The sequence below is a fragment of the Macadamia integrifolia genome, chromosome 8 (assembly GCF_013358625.1).
Source record: "Macadamia integrifolia cultivar HAES 741 chromosome 8, SCU_Mint_v3, whole genome shotgun sequence".
Lineage (NCBI taxonomy): Eukaryota > Viridiplantae > Streptophyta > Magnoliopsida > Proteales > Proteaceae > Macadamia > Macadamia integrifolia.
In genome coordinates, this window is record NC_056564.1 from 19990847 (window position 1) to 19999384 (window position 8538).

The window sequence follows — 8538 nt, forward strand, 5'->3', positions numbered from 1 at the left end:
TGTGGTGGGTGGGGTGGGGTACCTGTGGATTAATTCTTCAATCATATAAAGAAAGATATTGTCAAGTGTCAACTGTTGCAAGTAGTGTAGAGGCTCAATTTCTTCAAATCAGTCCAGATGATTGATCTGAAGAAAATTTTAGTCTCAACAAATATGATTCCAACTTCAACCATTAGAAGCCCATATTGTATTTGATTGCCCAAATTGTCACTAACTTTAATGATAATTTGGATTGTGAAAATTGTCTGCAGTCGTTGCACCAATGTAGTGAGTATTGAATGATTAGGAGTCCTTTGAGGTGCGTATCCAAATGCTCTCAACCGTCTAATATTAGAGGCATGATTACATGTAGGAATAAGATCAGCCAAATAAGCCTCTTGGCCTCATGTATCTGGATGAACAAACCAAAAATCTCTTTCTCAGATTGGGAGTTTTCCGATTCAGATTGAAATCCACAGTCACTAATCTGGATTTTTGATGAATTGATATGACTGTCTCTCAGGAAAATCACCAGAATCTTTAGAACTTCAATCTAAAAGTAGCAATTCTATCTGGGAGTACTCCCGGGTCAGTTATCTAGAGAAACCTTCTTCTCCCCTCCTCCAATGCTCGTCCCACATTGTATTCCTTGTGTTGCTATAGCCAGATTGCTTTAGATGTCTAAAGTCTGAAACTATTACTTGAAGTCTCATGAAACTTGACGGTGTTAATCTACCAATAATTGGTAACTGAAAAAGATACTTTTACCCCTACGAGTTATTTAATTGAAACTTGAGAAGTTAAAGTGACTAAGTTATCCTTAAAGATATTGACCTTAAAAAATTCAAATCAATTTAAATAGTGGGTGAAAGGGGAATGGAAAATGGAAAATGGAGGAAGGGATTCCCTCTTCACACGTCTTCCATCTCAATTCCTTCACAACCCAGTATTAGAAAATTAGGGCATATTCACGCAAGCCCAGCTGCCACTTGCTTGACCGCCTTCTTCCTATCATTTTCTCTCTCTCTCTCTCTCTCTCTTTTGCTTCTTCTTCTTCTTCTTCTTCTTCTACTTCTACGGTAGGCAACCTGTATCAACCCCTTTCCTCCTTCCCCATCCCTCTCAATCCACTCTGACCCTGCCCCTACTAGGCACTGCAATGCAACCCCGCCCCGCGTTCCCCTTTCCTCATCCTTGTAGGGTGAGACGAGCAACGAAGGTGCCTATGAGAGACCTAGATGCTACCGTGAGGATGGAAGGTTGTGGTCATCAGGAGGTTCCTCCAATCATGGTTGTTAACTTGTTCTACTTTAGAGAGTTTTCTTCTTTATTTGGTAATTACTTAAAAGAGTTTCAATGGATATTAAAGATTCTTTATTTTATTTTATGTTTTGGTGAAGAAAAAGGCTGAACTTTACTTTTCTTAGTGAAGAAAAAACTACTTTACTTAAAAGTCAAGAAAATTGATGTTGACGTGACTAAACTTTGGCTCATCTCCCCCTCCATTATTGTTATTTGCCACTAACACGTGGAAGACTATCAAACGGCACCATAAGTTTACATATCTAATTAATAGTGCAGATTAATAATGTAGGAATCCTAAATACGAATCTAATTGAAAATGATAGGGTGTTTCCCAACTCTCGAATGCTTTAAAGTTTCATTGATTACCTTTTGTTTTGTCTATTTTTGCTTTTGGCTTTAGCTTTAAGGAATTGCATTCATGCGTTTGTTTTATTAATAAATCAATATTAATTGGTTTTATTTTTTTCTCTGATGTATTCAGATCGTAGTTCCTCCGTGCAGTATCACTACGCATCCAACGATTAGGAGGACCTGAGGATTTGATCCTTATATATAATGACAAGGTAAATAAGTATGTTGTTAATTTTATATCCTTTGACTTTATTTTCCTTCTTTTGGATATCATATTTTTTGCTTCATTTGATTGTAAGGAAAATTAAAGGAAAGGATAATAAACTTTTCAAACTAAATTTTTTTTATTACCATTTTGGATAAAATATAGGAGTTTAAAAGTGAAGTAAAAATTATGTCTTTTCATTTTGGGCCTTAGTTATGAAGGTTTCAATCGTGCCTTTCCCACATCATCGCAAAATCGGACTATGCTACCTTGATCTCCTTCATCAATGATCCCATCCAAATCTTGCCCATCAGCCGTTGAGGGTTTGTTCTTAGATATTTTATGCCTTTCTACTAAATTTGTTGATCGTCAGTTTGTTATAATTCCTAGGGAATCAAACTATGTTGCTAATTCCTTAGCAAGGAAAGCCAAGTCCTTTAGGACACATCGACCTCTTTCCACTTCGTGGCTAAAAGAGTTTTATTCCCTACCCACAAGCTACCCTTTCTTTTAATGAATAGTTCTTTTGTTTACCGAAAAAAGAAAAAAAAGTTAAGGGAGGAGGAACTCTATCCGTCTAGCGTTTTCCAAACCTACACACAACTCCTCTTTTCCTCGGCCGGGGGGTGGGGGGGTGGGGTAAGGGTGTCTTTTCACAACCCTTTGAAAATAGGGGTTGTGTGTGGGCATGAAAATCCTAGACAGACATAGTTCTTTCTCCCTAAGGTTAAATTTTAAATAATAGGAAAAAAAGAAAGCTACTATTTTGCTTGTGTCTATGCCTAGACATAGGCGGGCAAGGAAAAATTGCATTGCCCCCCACCCCATGCGTTGAAGATGCTTCAATGCGGCCTTTGGTTGACACATTGATGTTGTGGTTGGGAAGCGAATAATATTCTATTGTCCCAAATGATAATGTTGAAATGATTACAAATGTTTCTTTTTAAGGTTTAGAGTTTTTGTTCCCATCCCTTGAATTTCTTTTGCAATCAGATGGAGCCTGTGGACCCATCAGTTAATAACATTTTAGAGAGAGAGAGAGAGAGAGAGAGAGAGAGAGAGAGAGAGAGTCTGTGTCCATTTATCTCTTTCCTTCCATAAGAGATCTGATATATCATTTCCTAAGGGAAGGGAAGAGATAGACATAAGGAGGCACCAATATACTAACACCAAGATAGAGAACATTATCCAAAAGAAAAAAAAATTCAAAACAATACAAAAGGATGTACAAGTGTGGTGCCATTGCAGTGATATTGTTTAGAGTATCTAATCTTATTCTACAGACCCACTATGTGAAAGAATGAAATCATCATAGCCGTCCAATGGGTGGACCGATTTCTTGATGATTATAAGAACAAATATACATGGTTTGGAGCGAGCATCTAATTTTTGGTGATTTGGGGAATGGTTGTGAGCAAAAACAAGACACCAAAACACACGCAAGTTTTCATAAGATAGTGGGATTTTTAACAACATTTCATGAGGAATTTTTCCAGAAAGGATAGGAGTGGGTAATTTATTGATGAGGTAAGCTGCTGTGAGGACACATTCCCCTAAGATCTACCAAGATCTACCAGATCAAGCAGGACATTGCTGATTGGAAACAACATAATCTCTCTATCACTCCCTATTTCACAAAACTAAAAGGTTTATGGGATGAACTGACATCTTATGTCTCTTTACCAGACTGTAAATGCGGCGCTTCGCAAAAGTTGAATGCATTTATTCAGCAGGACTATGCCATGAAATTTCTTCAAGGACTTCACGAATCTTTTGCACCTCTAAGTAGTCAAGTTCTCCTATAAGACCCTTTGCCTTCAGTTGCAATATTTATTCCCTAGCATGATAATAAGAGAAGCAACGTGAGATTTCCTCTATTTCTTTTGCCAAACTTGAAGCATTGAATATTTGTTGGTTACCCTTTTGGTCAAAATTTACACTTCCCGGGATGTAATATTACATGAAGATATTTTCCTTTCTGTGATGTCCCATCCCCAACCCCCATCTGACCAATGCTCCCCACCCCTATTACCGACCATTATTCCTCCCTATTTGACATTGGTCTCACCGACCCTCCAATAGACCCATCCCTATCCCCTGCTCCAATAGACCCATCCCCATCCCCTGCTCTATCACCACAAACTATCCTAACAGACCCATCTCCTAATATTCCATCCAATAGTCCTCCTTCGCCCCCATGTCCTACTCGCACTCGTCGTTCACTCGCCTATCTTCAAGACTATCAGTGTAATATGGTCTCCACAGCTGTTCCTACTCCGTCGGAACCTCGATCAGGTACTTCACATCCCATCTCCAACTTTTTATCTTATACTAATTTATCACCCCAGTGTTGTGCTTTTCTCTCTTCTGTAGACTTTATTGTTGAATCTGTCACTTTTGCTCGAGCTGTCAAGGATCCTAAATGGCACGATGCAATGGATGCAAAGATAGCATCTCTTGAAAAAAATCAGACTTAGTCAATCACCACTTTACCGCCTAACAAGACCACTGTTGGATACAAATGGATTTATCAAGTGAAATTTCAATCTGATGGCACAATTGAACGCTACAAAGCCTGCCTTGTGGCTAAAGGCTACACCCAAACTGAAGGTCTAGATTACCATAAGACATTTGCTCCAGTCGCCAAGCTTACCACCATTCGATGTCTCATTGCTATTGCATCCATCAAAAGATGGTCTCTTCATCAATTAGATGTGACCAATGCTTTCTTACATGGGGATCTATGTGAAGAGGTGACATACTGTTCCACCTGGCTATTGCCAAAAAGGGTACCGTCGAGTTGGGTCGATTGCACAAGTCTCTATATGGTCTAAAACAGGTTGGTCGCCAATGGTTTGCCAAACTCACTGATGCCTTATCTCAAGCTGGCTTTCAACAATCTACTGTCGACCATTTCCTATTTACTAAGCACAAGTAATGTGGTTCAGTCTTTGTTCTCGTCTATGTAGATGACTTGGTCATCACAGGGGATGATATGACCGAGATTCACTCTATCAAAGGACATTTGGGCACTGTTTTCCACATAAAGGACTTGGGTCCTTTGTAATATTTTCTTGGCCTCGAGATCACCCGCAATGACAATGGCATCTTTCTTTGTCAACATAAATACACATTGGACATCTTAGATGACATGGGCATGATGGATTGTCACCCTTCTCCCACACCCATGGAGTAGCACATCAAGCTTGACCTCGATGAAGGTGACCCTTTACCTGATCCCTTGGCATATCACCGCCTCATTGGTCGCCTCTTCTACCTCACTTTTACATGCCCAGATGTCACCTACAGTGTCCAAGTGCTTAGCCAATTTTTGCAGACACCCCGCACTCTTGATTATGAAGCTGCCCTCCGTGTTTTGCACTACCTTAAGCAAAGTCCTGGCCACGAAATTTTCTTTCCCTCCACCAGTTCACTATAGCTTCAAGCATTTGCTAACTTTGATTGGGCGTGTTGCCCATTCACGCGTCGCTCCTCGATTGGATATTGCATTATGCTTGGTAACAGCCCCATTTCATGGCGTTCAAAGAAACAAACGACCATCTCTCGGTCTTCCACTGAATCTAAGTACCGGGCCATGGCCCATACATCATGCGAAGTACTGTGGCTCTTATATCTTCTTGCAGACCTGGGTATAACCCACCCTACACCTGCCACTCTTTATTGCGACAACCAGGCCGCTCTCCACATTGCGGCAGATCCAGTATTTCAAAAACGCAATAAACACATTGAGTTAGATTGTCATTTCGCTCGTGAGAAAATTCAGCATGGCCTAATTCGTACAGCTCATTGCGGACGTCTTCACAAAACCGCTTGGTCAAAATCAGTTCCATAATCTCATTGGCAAGTTGGGTGGGTTCCAAATACATCAATCCCCTCCAACTTGAGGGGGGATATCGGATTATCGTGCATATCCTTGATCCATCCCTGTGTATTATCTGTAATCCTTATCCCTTTCCCTTGTAATCAGATGTATTAGCTGTAGTCCTTATCCCTTTCTCTTGTAATCAGCTGTATATTTCCTTGTATATCCACATCCCCCAACAATTAGCATAGATCAAACAAGCCATTAGCTTAAATTAAGGAACTGTCCTGTACACTTATGGCTATAAAAGCCACCATGTATTGCTGATTCAAATCAAGTGAGAAGAACCAATTTTGTTCATATATTTTCCATTATTCAGTCTTTTTATCAAGTCTAGTAAAGCTAGGTTTCCTTCTCCAAAGGCCATCTTTTGATGTAATTATAACAAAGATTGTCCTTTTAGATTAAGTAAGAGCTAATCACCTAAGTACAAGGAATGGTAGTAATCTCATATGTTTAAGTGGAGGCATTAAACATCTCAAAATTCTAAACATTTTTTTTTCCACTACAAGTGAATAAATAAATATCGTTAAAAATAAGAAAAATGATATATTACAAAAAAATCTATTAGTTTGTTATTCCACCTTCGGCATGGTCATCAGTAGAAACAATGATCCAATCAAAGGAAAATTACATAAACCGATAGCTGGTTCTCTATTGAAAATTCTAGTTTAGATCATAATTAACAAACTGAGGTGCTCCGTTCTAGATAGTAGACTACTAGTTGCTTCTGCATGTTTTGCTAATTTATCTGTCATTGAGTTAAACTCCCTGTAATAATGAGATACTCCATAGAATGCTTTCCAAGTACTGCTTAAAATACCACCATTTTTACTCAAAGCACCAAGAAATCAATTGATCCCTTATCCAGCTCATGACTACTTGGAAGTCACTCTCAATCCACAACTTATTCACACATTGTCAAACCAAAAGTCTGAACATTACCTTTCTTTTCTTTGTGAAAAAAGTGAAAGAGATAAAATATATGGAGGTTCAGATGATTGTTTTTTCCTTTATGCAACTAACCGACAAAAAATATCTCACTTGGTGTGTGCCTTTTGTTTTCTTGACAATCTTTACCTAACACACCATAACCAAGGAGTTTTTTTTTCTTCTCAAAACAACATTAAATCTTCACAAATCAAGCAGAACCAATCAGGGCAAAATCAAGGATGTTTTCTTGGATGCGAAGATGCTAAGGAGAAAGATGAATTTGGTAGAACAAAATGTCAATAGTCTCTACAATGTAGCTACCCATTTGATGTGCGGGAAGTGCAAGGGCAAGTGCAAAAAAGCATAAGTCATGACCATTGGATTGAATCATAGGCAAACCAAAGTTCACGACAACAACTCAAGCACCATACAAAGCGTCAAGAACTTGAAAACATATGGAGAAACTTAACAAATCACTGGAGTTCTTACAAATCAGTCTCCAGGTCCCTCTATTAGTCATTGCACATTCTTATTGGGCCACATCGGAACACTTGTTTTGGGTTAATAGAACATTATCTTAAATAGGAAAACCAAAAACTACAAAATGTCAAGAAGGCAAAGAAATGAGAGAACTCCCAAAATACTAAAGCAAACACAATCAAAAGAGAAGGGATACATCAAACTTTGGGATTGGGAGCAAGATGAGGGAGATCCCAAAACAAGAAAGATACTGATACTCCTTTGTCAAGACACAAAGAGTGGATTTTAAGCAATTTGTTCTTGACATTAAAGGTAATGCAAGCCCAAATCTACTCAACAGTGAATGATAATGAAGACCCCATTCTCTTGTTTCTTTTCCACCATGCATAAGAAATCATTGCACCAAAGGCCAACTAATCAAGGGTATCGTATGTTATTTTTGCACTAATCCTTTTCAAAGTCCACTTCCATTCTCTATGAAAATGAAGGATAGCTCATTCCTATGGTAGGGATTGATCGATTTAAATAAAGAAGGAACTCCTATGTAGGAAGCAAATCAATCATAGCTCTTCAAACAGTGAAACAATGTCTAGGAAGGTTGAGTTAAACCTAACCACCTTATACCAGAGGGCAACAGAGGCTTTTGATCTCACCAAGTTTCAAGCAAATGAAGGGGAGAACTTTAATGAAGAACTAAGAAGCCATTGGACTAAGCCCCTTGATACAGGCTCGGCCATCATCAGGAAGAAGTCCAGCCCAAGGCCTAGCACTTAGGCTTGATCCATAATGCAAAGAAGCCCATGATTAACATTTCTTAGTCTTTATTATGCAATGTAAATGTTTAATCTCAACCATAGAAGCTCAATTGGACTCGACGATTGAGATATCGTAGGAGCTTGTAAGGTTTGAACTCTTCACATCCTTCGTAGATTTCCACCTCAATTCTTTTGACTCCTCAACTTGTGAACCCAACTTTTGCATTTAAGTTAGAATTGAAAAGTGCAATAATCTTAGCCATAGAAACTCAATTGGAATCGATGGTTGAGATATCGTAGGAGCTTTTAGGGTTTGAACTCTTCATGCCCTTGGTATATTTTCACTTCAATTCCTTTTTTTTTTTTTTTTGCTAAGATATGAATATTATTAAAAGCAACATGAGAGTACAAAGAAAATAAAAAGGGCAAGCCCGAGACCCCTAGAGCCACTTGAGACCTCCACCTTCGGCATGGCCATCAGCAGAGGAGGCAAGCATAACCCTAGAAGAAGCGGCACCTGTGCCTGCCCAACACATCATCCTCTAAATCGACATTAATATGATTCGGTAAAGGCACCGCGCAAGCAGAGACACCTGACTTGGATGCCTTCTTTGCCAGATAGTCCGCAGCAGTGTTCGCTTCTCTAT